We start from the raw sequence: 15,643 nt of genomic DNA, 5'->3' as shown, positions 1-15,643 counted from the left end.
GTGCTATTGCCTTCCATCTTGATGTACAATGATCGAATTACTGACCATCTATCAGAAGTTAGGAAGAGCTATCAGAGCCCTGTACCAAGAGCTTCTCCAAAAAATGGTGCATTCTTTTTATTATTCTTAAATATTTATTTGTGTATGTGCTGTGTGGGTTGGGGTGCACATGTTTGTGGGCCGTGTGGTGGACAAAAGAACACTTTGGTATCCTCCTCCATTACTTTCCACCTATTCTTTCAGGAAGGGTCTTTCCTGGCACCAGCTCTCCTGTTTTCATGGTTGGAAACTGGTAAGTCTCAAGGATCCTCTTGCTGGTGTTAGACCCATCAGCAAATACTTGGCTTACTTAATATTTGGATCTGTCACCCAGTCCTCAAGTTTGTAGAGCAAAGCTCTTTCCATTGAGTCATCTCTCTAGCATTGGTACATTGAAATTATTAAATTGCCTATGTTGTAGGAAATTTCATGTATGAAAACATAGATGAAAATATCATCCCCATTTGCCATTTGTTCAAAGTCACCTATGTATCGGAAGCAGAGATAGTTTTTGTTTGTTGTTTGTTTTTAAATAACAGATTGTTTATTTTGGAGCCAAAGGTAAGTGGCTTTGGTCATGAAATGCAGATTCAGTTTGTCCAAAAGAGCATGTTCCTATGTGATCAACAGTTTGAAGTTTCTTAGTAATAGAACAAAGTCACAGCCGGGCGGTGGTGGCGCACGCCTTTAATCCCAGCACTTGGGAGGCAGAGCCAGGCGGATCGCTGTGAGTTCGAGGCCAGCCTGGGCTACCAAGTGAGCTCCAGGAAAGGCACAAAACTACGTAGAGAAACCCTGTCTCGAAAAACCAAATAAATAAATAAATAAATAAATAAATAAAAAAGAACAACGTCACAAAGCAAAACACTTTTCAGATACTTGGGCGGAAAGATAGATTAAGTTTGTTTCAATCAATCCGTGAAATCAGTTGAAGGCCTCAGCTGCTCTGATGACATTCTTGGCCTTCGTACCCTAAGACTTGACTTGATCTTCCTGAGGGTGTTAGGTCATACAGGCAGACAGGTTAAGTAGTAAATAGCTATCTAGGGAGTCTAAAAATAGCCCAAGTTAATTTGATTCTGGAACTTTAACATTTCAGCTAATCAGTCATGCAGCCATGTAGAATGTGGATTTTTCTGGGAATGTCAGTTCATATCTGCTTAGCTCTCTAGCTTTCCATTTCCTCTTCAATTTTGACCTTGATTTCTTAACACCTGTTGAGCTCTTTAGTATTTTTAGGGATGTGAGTTTAGTGATAAGTCACTGTGTTCTCATTGAAATGGTGTTTTAGATTTACTGGAAACAGGTCAGTAATGACTCATTACCCAGCCTAAATAACTATAATTGTTTATGTAGATGAGTGTCTTAATATTTTTCAAAAATAAAACCATAGATACTGTTAGTCAAATAAACAGGAATTCTTCCTTAGTAATGGGTTGTTTTCTATTCCAGAGCATATATTCACTACTTGTTTATGTTTTGTTATTTTATATTTTTCACTAATTTTCATTAGCATTTGATGGGAAGTAGTGAGAAGACATCAGATACGATAAATGATGTCATAGAAACTAAAAAGCTTTGGAGAGTCTTCTGAAATTCAAGCCAGTATTTTAGATGGCTGGACTGTAAGTTATATATTTCCTCTGGTCCTTTGTGACAGTTATTGGATTGGATTGTAAAAGAATTGAGATCATATTGAGAACACATAAAGACACACTTTCATAGAGAAATGCAAGGTCATAGCTACAAAGAATCCAGAATCTCAACTATTATAACAGTCTACCTCTGTGTTCTTAAATGAAAATAGACTGTCCTTGCCCCATAAAATTTAAAATGCAATTTGAATCATGGATAATTCTTATTTAAACTTTCAAGGAAGGAATGGTTTCAAATTTTTATATATACCAAACTATAATTAACTTTGTTAATACATACATGAGGCAGAGTCCAGAAGTTTGAGCTTCAAGTAAATCATGCTGCTCTATTAACAGCTGCATGGTAATGTTGATCATTAATCAAAGCATGATGGGTTCTTAAAGCCCATAAAGATCAATTAAAACAAGAGTTCAGTCTTCATATTCTTCTGATATATGTGGTGTCTTCATACCCTTACACACAAAGAAAATACGAAAACACTTATGGGACTAGCTACTACCCCTCCATCATTGGAGTATTTTTTTTGTTCATGCTGGTATAGGGCCAATCAAGTTTTGACATTTATAATTTAAGTTTGAACTCTAAGGATGGCATATTACTTATGTCCTATAAGATTATCACTGAGAAAATTTGAACTTCCATCTTTTCAATTAAAAGTGAAACATTATCTGAGACATGGCCAGAGTCATGGAGCAGTGCCCAGTCTTATCAAATGTTCTACTACCTCCCAATGAAGAGCCCAGGGTTCTGACTCAGCCTGTCTATAGCGTTACTTAGTCTTTCATGATCGGAAACATTGGCATTGCTTGCCAGATTGATGTCATCTGATCAGAATTCTACTTTTCTGGCTTTCTTCTGAGTAAGGGAATCAGACCGTTGGGACCATTCTTCATGCTTAGAAAAAGGGACAAATCAGAGGTCAGTCCTACATTGATCTACAAATGGTTAAGTCTAACATATATTCTGGAATATTACCTCATATTAATAAAACCAATTCAAGTCAGACTTTTAAATTGTCAGGAAGGGAGTTTTTGCCAAAATACCATGGGAACCATTATCTCATTTGTCCTATGGGGCTTGCTTGCTTCATCATCTTTAGGGAAGAAGTTGTACACCTCATATTTTTAAGAAAAAAAATCCAGTTTTCTATAGTTTCTTAAAAAATATCTTAATATCACATCTATATTTTCGAATAGCATATTCATCATCTAAAATAATTGTTACTTATCTATGGTAAATACATTTGAAATGTCATCTTTCAGCCAATTTGATATATTCACTATCATTATTATCTTCAGTCATGATGGACATGGAGAGTTGGGTGCTATGTGAAATAAGCCAGAGATAGGAAAAAAAAGAATCTTGTGATCTTTCTCAGATGTAGACCTTAAAACAGTAGAGCAGAAAGTAGTGATGATTAGAATGGCGATAACCAGAGCCTGGGGGTGGAAGAGAGAGGGGAAAAAAGCAGTCCAAGAGTTCAAAGTTACAATTATATGCATTCTAATGACCCCTGCTCAAGTGTTCACTGTACTTGTAAATCGTCTCACTTGTGATGGATTCCCACTTTGGTCTACCACATCTAGTAGCTCATGAACTCACCTGTGTTTCCCATAAAAATGGATCGTCTCATGAAAGAGACGGATGAACCTATACATGCTTGTTTTCTTGCCAGTTTGTTTCTGTTGATTTTACATATATGAATGGACTTGTAGGTAGTTTTCCTGGGATATCTGCTTTGCTACCCTGCCCATATGTTTGTAGAGAAGGAAAATTATCTCTCTTAACCTACATAAGAATATGTATAAGTATATTGTGGAAAGTGAGTAATGTTTCTAGTATTACCTTATGAAAAAAAGATGCTCAAATGAGGTAAAAGCTAAACTGGATCACTGAGAATTCAATTAGTAGATGGATGGTCTTATACACAAACCACTGCATCGTTTAGCAATATACTTGCATTAATGCAGTAGGAAAAAAGAAAATGAAGCAATTTTGTATCAGTACTAGTAGATGACTTGCATTTCCATGGGATCTGACACCCTCTTCTGGCCTCTGAAGGTACCAGACATACATGCTGTGCAGATACATACATGCAGGAAAACACACATTAAAAATAATTTAATCTTTTTTTAAAAACAGAAACTCCCTTTTTCATATGCTTTGAAATACTCAGGAAAAAAACACAGAATTTTATGTACTATATTAACACAATCTAAGAAAAGAGAGCGATTTAGTCACTGGTATATTTGAACATTAACTTTTCATGACATGTGGTAATGAAATAATGAGATGAAACAACTGCACAAGGCCTTAACAAAAATGTAATTTCCAGTACATTATTGATATCATTTTTCATACCCACGCTCAACTACAAAAATTTAGGTTCCGTTGCTACGACAAAATATTGATGTCATATATTAAATAAAGAGCAGCGGGTATCTATCAAGAATAGATATATTCTCTGATGACCCTTAATGAGATTCTTTGAATTTCTCTATAAAAAAAATCAATATTTTCCTAGATGTGGTAGAGATTATGAAAAGACTATTGAGTAGGTAGCTGATGAAAAATACTATTAAAATATCCCTCCAAACTAACCACGATTTCTTTAGAAAACCACTGTGAAACTGTGAGTCATCGCTGAGAATTTAAGAGGAACAAGGAATCTTACCCTTTCAATTGGTAGTGAGAAAGTTAATGAACCACTTTTTCTTCCTAAATTATAATGATTGCATCAATGAAAACTAGTTCAATGGCCTGTGCAAAAAACACATATACAAATAACCACAAAATCTATTACTGAAAATTCTGTAGCTCATTAAAATTAGTCACGAAATGGGGTAACTAAGGTTTTCAGCTCTACACAGGGATCCTACAAAATGAGCATTCAGCAATATTTTCAGACTCTAAAACACTAAATCGTGTTTGGAGCTCTTGACCCAGCTAGGCCATCTAACCTGTTCAAGTCTCAGGTCAGCACATACACAAAGACTGTGAGGTCCCATTAAGGTAATTGCTTTAACTCCAATAATTTTAGATATAAAAGTTTCATGATTTTAGGCACAAAAATAGCATATGCAATGAATTTTACAATATTGGGTTCAGTGAAAATATTATTTTTCAAAAGTACCAAATGCAAAAGCCTCTTTACGTGTTGTTTCTTCTCAAATATTTATTGTCAATGTCATAAAATATTAAAATTAATGAAAAAATAGAATGTTGAAATGAATTATTCAGTTCTCAAGTAATTATTCTGTTTTGGATGACTTAGGCTTGAAAAGCTAATGGAAAATGAACAGTGAAAAACCAAAAGGAAATGCTGCTTCCCTAGATGACTACTTATAAAGCACAGCTTCACTAGTGTTCAGAGTTTAGACTTACAGTTAACACTAGTCATAGGTTTAAATGTCAGTGTCCACTCTAGTAGTTTTACATAAAAATATGGTGTAAAGGGAAGTAGATTTAAACATGTGTATACACAAAACACTATTCTAAAATAATAGTTTATTTTACCAATTGTAGAATTAGTACAAAGCATGAAATATATGTCAGTTTCCTTTTCTGTTTGGGAAAAATTGGCTCTTGAATCTTAAAGGTTAAGAAAACAAATCAAAGTGGGAAAAAAGTGAGGATGCATGTCAAGTTTACCCACAGACGTTACACATTCCCCACAGAGTAACCATGTCCCTAATGGTAATAAAATCACAACTAACATCTTTATTAAATCTGAATGGCATTCTGTTACAATGAAATATGGAATACCACCGAAGTTCACTCCTATCTGCTGTACTGAACAGATAAACCACCCACAAGACTTAATGGAACAAGAATCTCTTTAAAAATACATGAAGGAAAAATGTGTTTTCTTTATGAGCTCCACAAATTTGATGCATATTCAAGTGTTTTCCTGTGGTAGCTTCCAAGTTCCATTGATTTTGGTGTGGGAGGCTGTTACCAGGAGCTATATGACAGCATTGATTAAGTTCAGCTTTAAGAAAATGAGAGCAATCAGGATTAATTTTTTCCCAGTTGCTAATGAACACTTGAATACAACAATGTCAGGAATGACTGATATATTAATCAATTTGATATCTGCCTGGCTATCTTTCCTTCTTTTTCTTCTTTCCTTCTTTCTTGTTTCATTCTATTCCTTCTTCCTCCCTCTTGTCTCCCTCCCTCTCTCCCTCCCCCTCTATTTCTTCCTTCCTTCATTCCCTCCCTCCCTCTTTCCCTCCCTCCTTCCCTTCCCCTGTCCTTCCTTCCCTACTTTCTTCTAATTTATTTTGATTTTGAGGTGATTTCTCAAATATCACAAAGGGAAGCAGAAGGAATTTTTGGCCACAAAGATACAACAGTCTCTCATTTTCAGAGAAACTGAAGGAAAACACACACAACAATATGGAGCTTCAGGAACTACTGTGACCTGTGATCAATTTTCTTAACAGTTTGTCATACGTGTATAATGTTTTCTTTATGTTTGTTGGAAGAAATGAAACTTTTGTTCTTCATAGTAATGTCACTTGGCAAAGGATGATTGAGAAACATGGTTTTGAGAAAGGTGATCTTTAAGATTTTAAGATTGCCTAATACCTCTTTTCTGTTTTTATTCATTTTCTATATGAGTCTTATCTTTATTTACAAAATTACATTTCTTTGGGAATATTTTTAATTAAGTTTTTAGTATTTAGAAAACTCTATTTGTACAAAAAAATACACAAGATAAGGTCCAAAGAATTCCTTGTGGTTGTTACATTTTCCTCTACCCCATGGAATCGTGTGTCCAACCTGTTATCAAAGCATCATTAAACTGACCTATTTGTTGAAATGACAATATTGGTTACAAATCTTAAGCTTCAGTATAATGCAGATGGTGCATTTCATTACACATGGGACCTTTCCATAGTTTATTGATTGCTTGAGTTCATTGAGACTTTACTCAAATGTACTTGCAATCACACTTTTCAAAAAAAGTAACTTTCATCTTTATTTTTTAAAATGGCATTTGACTCACATCTGATTAATACATTAGCTGGGTATGAAACTCTACTTTTGAACCAGTTTATAATCCTGTACCAAAAGTATTTATACATTTTTGATTATATTATACTTATCTTTATTATCTGTTTTTTTGGTTAAAGTATTATACATTTTATTAATGAAATTTCATGCATTTATAATGCATTCTGACTACTCTCACCTCCCAACCCCTCTTATATCCCTCCTACCGCAGTCAGCTCTGAGGACTTTAGGACCTCCTTAGCCCTAGGTTTTTAACTGGGTCACAGAATCGAGCATGAACTCCTTTCAAATTCAACCACAGAGAACTCCATTGCCCTCATAACAGATTATGCTGCTGTGACAACTGTAGAAATATCTTGCCTGGTTGTTTAATATTGTAGTTCATGGCTCTTCAGCTAGGTAAGATTGCTGATGCTCCTCAGCATCCTGCAGAACACTTTCCAGCATTACAAAACGAACTGTTAGGAAGACACTTTCAGCTCAGGTCCAACTTGAATTTTCTATACTTTGCAAACTAGGTATGTGGTATCTTCAGAAATATGGCCTTATATAGTTATGGTGCCTAACTAAAAGTAGTGGCAAAGGCATATATTGTTTGGGGGGACCTCTGAGGCCTCCACAAGTAACAGTTCATATCATGAGCTATCCCACTAGTGACTTGCAGATTTTTGTTTCAGAACCCATGGCTTCTAGAAAGAACCCTATCCATTATAGTGGTATATTGCCATCCTCATTCTAATTTATTTTTAAAATTTATGCATTTTTCTTTTCTTTGCCCCCTTCCTTACTAACCTAAATTTCTTTCTCAAAAGCAAACAACAATGCAATACCACAACAAATCCTCCCAAAACCAAGAAAACAAAATAAAACACCTCCAAAAAAATGAAAAAATACTCCAAACTATAACCTAACTAAAGTATGCAACACACACAAACACACACACACACACACACACACACACACACACACACACACACAAACAAAACAAAAGAACAAAAACAAAAAACAAAAGAAGAAAAAATCCTAAGGAGTCCATTATGTCTCTCAACTACTTCTGAACATTAAACCTACCTTGGAGTGGTTGGTATACTCAGTGTCACTCCATTGGAGAAAACTGATTTTTTTCTCTCCCAGCAGGTATAAATGACAGTTTAGTTGTTATCCTTTACCATAGTGGCTAAGTTTCCATTCATTCAGTTTTTAAAAATACAGCAAAATAAAATACAGCAAGATTTTTTTTTTAAATAAAAGCTAATCACATTGATGTTGGATAAGACAAGCCAACAAAAGGAAAAGTGCCCAAGAAACTGCATAAAAATCAGAGACCCACTCATTTGCAACTTAGGAATTCTATAAAAAGACCCAACTGGAAGCCATAATGTAAGTGCAGAGAACCTGGTACAGACTCATTCAGGTCCTGTGCATGCTGTTTCAGACTCTGTGAATTCAATTGAACTTTGCTCATGTTGATTTAGAGGGTATTTTCCTGGTGTTCTCCATCCCCTCTTGCTCTTACACTGTTTCTACCTCCTCTTTGTGGGTTCCCTGAGCTCTTGAGGGAGGGATGTTATGGAGACATCCCATTGAGGGCTGAGTGTTCAAGGTTTTTCTCTCTTTGCGTAATGTCTGGCATAATGTGGGTCTCTATATCAGTTTTCATCTGCTGCAAGTGGAAGATCCTCTGATGATGGCTGAAGAAGGAACTAATGTATGAGTCTAGCACAATGTCATGGGGGTCATTTTATAGTTTTTTATTTGTTGTTTTCTACAACAGAATTATTTGGTTTTACCTTAGGTCTCTTGGCTATCTAGTCTCAGGCTCTTGGTCACCAAAGCAATGCCATGTGTAGGTTTAATCTCAAGGAATGGGCCTTAAGTCAAATAAGTTATTTGTTGGTTATTCCTGTAAACTTTGTGCCACCATTGCCCTAGCAAATCTTGCAGGTACTACACCACTGTAGATAAAGGTTTTGTGGGTGATTTGATAGCATGCAGAGCATCTTTCTATACCAAAGACACTGGAGCATAGGGGTGAAGGCTCTGTTTAGGTACCAGCTCAACATCTTTATGTTTGATGAGTTCTGTAGGTGGTGTTTTCTGCAAATCCAGCCTTTCTGTCAGGGTGTAGAAAGCAATCCACAGTTTTGGCAACAGTCTTGGTTGTTTGGGGATTCCAACAGGGCACCTTTGGCCAATAACTCAATTAGACACAATCCAATATCAATCCTGGAAGCTTAATTTCATGATAGGTGATTGCCAGTTGGGAAACCATTATTTGGATTTTCATTTAGATTGTCTTCCTAAATGTTTTAGCAAGTTTCTACTGTATTAGGCTACCATATACTCTCTCAAATGCACCTTAATTTTAGCTCTGTATCCTTCATTTCCTCCTTGATACCCTTCTTCCTTCTCCCTCCACATTTGATCCTGAAATTCTAGCTCTATCCATCCATGTCTATCTATTTTATTTCCCTCTCCTAACAAGATCTGTCTGTTCCCTCTAGTCCCTTGCTCTATACATATCCTCTGTGGTTCTCTAGATTGTAGCTCAGTTATCATTGACTTAAGGGTTAATATCCACATATAAGGAAATGTATATCACATTTTGTCCTTATGGGTCTTGGAAATTTCACTCAGAATATTTATTTTCTAGTTCCATCCATTTGCCTGCAAATTTCAAGATGTTATTTTCTTAACAGCTCAGTAATATTCCCTTGTGTAAATGTCCCACATATTCTTTGTCCATTCTTCTCTTGAGTGACATCTAGGTTGTTCACAATTTCTGGTTATTGTGAATAGAGCAGAAATGACATGGTTAAGTAAGTGTTTCTGTGATAGTTTGAAACAGACTTTGGGTATATGCCCAAGAGTACAACAGCTGGATCTTGAGCTAGATTCATCTCCATCTTCCTGAGGAACCAGCACACTGATTTCCCTAGTGGCTGTAAAAGTTTGAATCCCTACCAGCAACGGATGAGTGTTCCCCTTTTTCCACATCCTTGTTAGTAGGAACTGTCACTAGTTTTGTTCATCATAGCTATTCTGACAGGTGTAATACACAATCTCAAAGCAATTTTGATTCGCATTTCCCTGATGGGTAAGACATTGAACATTATTTTGTGTTTCTCAGCCCTTTGAACTTGTCCTATACAATTTAAATTGGCTTACAAAATAGTGGACTTCCATATGGCCCTTTGACACATAGTTTTTCAATGTTAAATCTCCCCTATCTCCTCTTCTCAAATCTCGACACCTCCTGTATTTCTCCCTCTAGTCCCAAATTACCTATATTCTACTAACCTCTTTTAAGGTACCTATCTCTCTCAATGTCTCCTTTAGTTTCTTAGCCTTTAGAGGAACTCATTTGAAACATACAGATCTAAATAATCAGACGTAGAACCCATATTTGATACAGATTATGTGACATCTGCCTTTCTAGACATGGGTTATTTTACTCAATTTTTTTAATCTAAAATTTCCACTTTTTCCTAATTTAATTTTCAATTACAGCTGTGTGAAACTCCATTGTATATTGCATTAAGTGATCTATTCATCACTTAACAGACATCTAGGCTTGGTACATTTCCTGGCTATTGTGATTAGAATACCACTGAACATGGACGATCAAGTTTCTCAGTAGTATGACACAGAATCCTCTGGGTATATGCCCAACAGTGTTTCAGCTGAGTCCTATAGTAGATCTATTCATAACCTTTGACACCTTCACATTGATTTCCATATGACTTTTCTAGTTTACAATACTATTAACAGAAAGGCTTCCCCTTTTCTGGCATCCTTACTAATATTTCCTACCATTTGGTTCTTTCTTGTAAACTGCTCTGACTGATGTGAAATAGAAACTTCAAGGCATTCTGCTGGAATATGTTTACAATTAATATTCCTATCGATAATGAAAGGAGTAGTATTTATAATTTTATATTGATATTTAAGAAACATCTATTCACTTCCCAGTTTAGAGAATTATAACGATTGAGAGAGCTAGTAACATTCCTAAATAAAAAACATACATTTCATCATTTTTAAGATTCTTTTTTTTTTGACATTTAGAAAACATCTTCTGTTCAGGGGGAAAATATCCAAACATTATGAATAAAGCAGTGAACATTTTACTTACAGTAACGGAAGTAATTTACCACTGAAGTAAGCCACCTTACTGGACTTACTCCCTTGTATCTTAAATCATCTGCTTTTCTATATCTCCATACTCTTCTTGCCAGCACTGCATGTGAATTCCCAGGTACCTTTCCTGCTGTTCATCTCCAGCATCCCTTGGGCTGCACTAAAACCCACAAACTTGAAATTGTATCCTCTCAATCTCTGCTTTCAATATTCATATTTCCTACATTGCTCTGTTTCCATGGTGACCATTGTCCTCAGCCCCGTCCTGGTGCACCAACTTAACACTCTTCTTCTGGTTTGTCAACCTCTTATGAAAACTGCTGTAAAGATTTATCCATCTATCATTTCTGTAACTGCACCCACATAGTTTAGCATAGCTGGAAACAAATGCATTGCTCTTTCTGTATTACCACCCTCCTGGTCCAGCCTCCCATAAACGTTCATCTGACTTCTCTCCTGTTTGAAGACTTATGTCTTTCTTGTACCCTTGCTCCACGGTTGCCCTTCTTACTTTTCATATGACTCACTGCTCTACACTCTGGCTGTCAGTTCAAATATCACTTCCTGCAGAGTCCCTTCCCGACTGTAGAACACAATATGCATATTCTATTTTAAGTTCACATTTTTTTGTATCACATAGTTATTTTCTCTTAAAACATTCCATTCATTTATTTCACAAAATAAAACACAGAGTTCCATAGGAATGAAATTATGCTCAGGTGATGTTTTGTGACATTTAAATTTCTGATACAGTAATGTACGTGCTTTTCTATTAATGCATTTAACCATAAGATTTGGATGTGGATCTGGCAATTACTGTAATGGCTCAACAATGAAGGGAGTTAATGATAACTTTAGACATCTTTAATAGCTATACTAAAATACAAAAACATCTGTGACTTGTACCAATAAAAATATACAAGTAGTGCTGATAGTATTGAAGTTTACTTATAATTAAAGAAATGTCACATTTAAGATATTTTTTTTACAAAAATAAATACAGATTTTTTTTCCTATGACGTGAAGAGGTTGGTACCCATTAGGAAACATCTTTACATAATACGCCTTTAAAAAGTTATGCGTTAGAATACTGGGCCTGGTGTTGTGTAGAAAAACAAACTTCCCCTATTTTAGAGAAATTTTGCAAAGAAACCTCGCCTATTTATATATGAGTAGCTGGGATTCTCTAAGGGAATCTTTGAATCTTTCTGCAGGTAGGTGGAAACTGAAATGTACAAGATGAAGGGCGGAATTAGGAGAGCAGGTGGGAGGAATGAGTGAGATGCTGTAGGCAGGAGCAACATACAGCAGCGAGCTGGGAAGATATTTGACCTGGGGGTGGGCAGGGAGAAGGAGGCAGTGAGTTTTAGGAAGAGCACTGTGAGCTACTTGGTAGAGAACCTTAGGAAAAGGTCCCTTAGAGCAAAGACAGGAAGGTCAAGGGCACAGCTTGAAAGAGCACTGGGCTGTGACTAGCACACAGTGGAGAGACCTGCCCACTCAATCACACTGCTGCCGGTATGGTGAACGTCTCTTCCATGGATACCTAGGGCAGCTATTTCAGGACGTCTTCCGGCACCATAAACTCTCTATGCAATGTAAGGTTCCTTGAAAATAAGGAGAAATGTGCGCTATCCAATTAATTCAATCCCCTCCACGAAGTTTTCTTAAAGACCTCTCTAGATTCTACCATGAATCAGGAGCGATCCTAAATTTATGTGGTTTGGGGTCCTGTTCTGGATTTCCTACTTACTGTATGCGGTGCAGCTCAGTTTTCACGAATAAAATGGGTTAATGGAGAACCCGGCTCACCAGATAGTTAACCCCCTAAAGAATCGAGCACTGCATTTCCTCAATTTCTCTTGCTAATATATATTTTATTGTGTGTCAGATTAGAATCTGTTTGTTTTGACTTGTTAGTTTGTCGTTTTATCATTTTTTTTCTCCCTGTATTAAGAAACATACTTTATGTAATTTTTTGTTGTTATTCTACAAGTTGTATTTATGTTAAAAATCATCAAATATAGTTGAGTTTAGTCAACATTTATTAAGAATATTGAGATTAGTCGGGCTGTGGTGGCACACACCTTTAATCCCAGCACTCAGGAGGCAGAGCCAGGCAGATCTCTGTGAGTTCGAGGCCAGCCTGGTCTACACCGCGAGATCCAGGACAGGCACCAAAACTACATGGAGAAACCCTGTCTTGAAACTCCCCCCCCCAAAAAAAAAATGAAGATTGAAAGTTTATAAAAAAAATATGGAAACAAAGAGAATAACATTAACTATGCAATGATACAAAATGACCATAAAGTAGTATTAGGTTGTACAAATTCTTCTTAAAATTGATTTTGTTGTTTCTTGCTAATGTCCGTTAAATATGGCTTTTACCTAATTCTTAAACATTAAACTGACCTGATGACCTCTTGGGGTAGGGAGAGATTGCATTAGTAGAAAGCTTAATTTATTTAAAATGAAGTTTTCACAGTCTGTATTAGAAATATACATAATTTCCAATACTGATGTGAGAAAAATTATACCAATATTATGTATAATAGTCCGCAACTGGAAACAGCTTATGTGTTCATCAAGAATAGCAGAGAAAATTCCATATCACATAGGGATAAGAATATTAAAAGTTAACAATTTTGAGAGCAAAGGGAGGAAATCCCATGAGAATCATATTGAATGAAATGATTCAGAGACAAAAAATGTAAGATGTAATTTCATCCACACAAAATTAAAAAAAACTTGATTGACAGCTGCATCAAAGTTGTGTTTTTAACTTACTCTGCAGTGGGACTGGATAGCAGAGGAGGAGGGGACTATGCCGGGGTGGGGCGGGTACAAGGACACATCCCAGATATCGGATGCTTCTTGTGCAAGATTTGCAGCTGCTTGCAGATTTACACTCATCGTATGAAAACTCCTAAAGCTGCATGTTTCCAATTATTATTATTATTTTTTTTTACTTTTCTGTTTGTAGTAACTTAGAAAGCTAAAGGTACTTTAAAAGTTCCTCCTGAAATAGCCACTAATGGACTCTGCGTTGGTATATGCAGGGAAGGTGAGGCAGCCCAGGCTTCTAAATGTAGAGTTTATTCGAAGCACAGAGATAGGACATTCTGTCATCTAAACTGGCAGCCTTAGTTGACATCTTCAACAAAAATAACACCTTTGGTTGACTTCTTCCTGAATATTCAATTTCATTTAACTGACAAAATACATCATGGGTAGAGTTTGAACTACTTAAATAGATCATTCAAATTCTATATAAAGTAAAACATGGTCTGGATCTTTAGTTTTCTTTTTCTTTTACATTGATGCCACAGACATTTTGACCCCAAGGTTTTATGTATTCTATATTTTGTTTTATTGAGTACTTCTGTTACACCAATATTTTGCAAAGGAAAATCAATTGAGTAACCCTCTATTTTATTTTCACTCTTTAGAAGGATTAAATTCTGTGAAGTATTGGGTTTCTGAACCTTAGTCATCTCCTTTGCAGAATATAAATAAAATATATCACATTAAAATAAATATGAAACAAGAAGAGAAATATACAACTTGAAATATTTTAACCTAAAATTACAAAATTAAATCTTAAACATTGTAGAAGCTCTCATCTAGTTTGTTTATTTTTGTTTTAGTTTTTATGGAGATAAATTAATGTTTTTTTTCTGTCTGCATGTTTTACTTTATTTTTTTAATTTTTTAGAATTTTTTTAATTTTGTATCTCTGGCCATCATGGAACTTTTTAGGTATATCAGGTTGGCCTCTACCTCACAGGAATTGAGCCACCTACCTCTGCCTGCCTGAGTGCTGAGATTAAAGTCTTGAGCCATCATACCCAGCTTGCATATTTGATTTTAAAAAACCTATCAAAGTCAATTGATAATCAGTCTGTTAAATATTTTGTTTAAATATTTTAAAAACTTAAAGGATAAACAAATTTAGAAAAAATATTAAATATCAAAAACTGATTAGACAAATAGATTGATTTACAAAGTAGATTTCAAAGTTTTACACATACCATCTGTGGCTAACAAAATTCTAAGCTTAAATACAGCCCGGGAAGATGATTTATTCTTTTGAGTACAATATCAACTAGTTTTAAAAAGCATTATATGTACTATGCATGCATGCACACATGCGCATGCGCACACATACACTCACATTGTGTACTTTGACACTTCTTTTTTTCAAAGTATTTTATAGCATAGCTAGATTTTAAACAATAGATATTCATCACAACTGTGGCAGTTTTGTCCACTTGGCACATCCTAGAATCACTAGGAAATGAGTCCAGAGGGACTGTCTAGATTAGACTGGCCTGAGGCTGTCTCTGTGGGGATTGTACTGACTATGTTAATTTACACAGAAAGACACAGACTAAAATTGGATCACACCATTCCCAGGTTTGGGTCCTGGGCTGTATAAGAAAGTAAGGGAATGAACTGAGAACAAGCTTGCCTCTAGTAATTCTCTCTGCGTTCTTGACTACCGGCTTCACAGATGTGACCAACTGCTTCCCTTCTCTGCTGCCCTGGCTTCTCTAAAATGACAGACTGTAGCCTGAAATCATAAATATTCCATCCTGTCTCCCTTAAAGTTTCTCTTTCATGGTGCTTTATTGTAACAACCGGAAAGAAAACTAGATCAACGATCAATTCTCAGTTCCTTTAATTGATGTGAAGACACCCCTCTCACCTCAAAAGGAAGAACAGAGAATTCCTCCTCCAGGCAAATATGATTTGCACTGACTCTGGAGCCCAGGTTCAGACTGCT

The 15,643-nt window shown here is 35.9% G+C and overlaps 1 long non-coding RNA gene across 1 annotated transcript in view; it reads left to right on the top strand.

Moving 5' to 3' along the window:
• Positions 1–15,643, top strand: part of LOC121823709 (uncharacterized) — a 97,028-nt gene that overhangs the window by 12,097 nt on the left and 69,288 nt on the right. The window contains exon 2 of the long non-coding RNA XR_006065242.2: positions 244–292. This is a non-coding gene — a long non-coding RNA (uncharacterized LOC121823709). The remainder of the gene's footprint in view (positions 1–243; positions 293–15,643) is intronic.

This window comes from Peromyscus maniculatus, chromosome 18 (genome assembly GCF_049852395.1).
Source record: "Peromyscus maniculatus bairdii isolate BWxNUB_F1_BW_parent chromosome 18, HU_Pman_BW_mat_3.1, whole genome shotgun sequence".
Taxonomy (NCBI): Eukaryota; Metazoa; Chordata; class Mammalia; order Rodentia; family Cricetidae; genus Peromyscus; species Peromyscus maniculatus.
The sequence above is the reverse complement of the archived record's forward strand: the minus strand, read 5'-3'. Positions and strand labels throughout refer to the sequence as shown.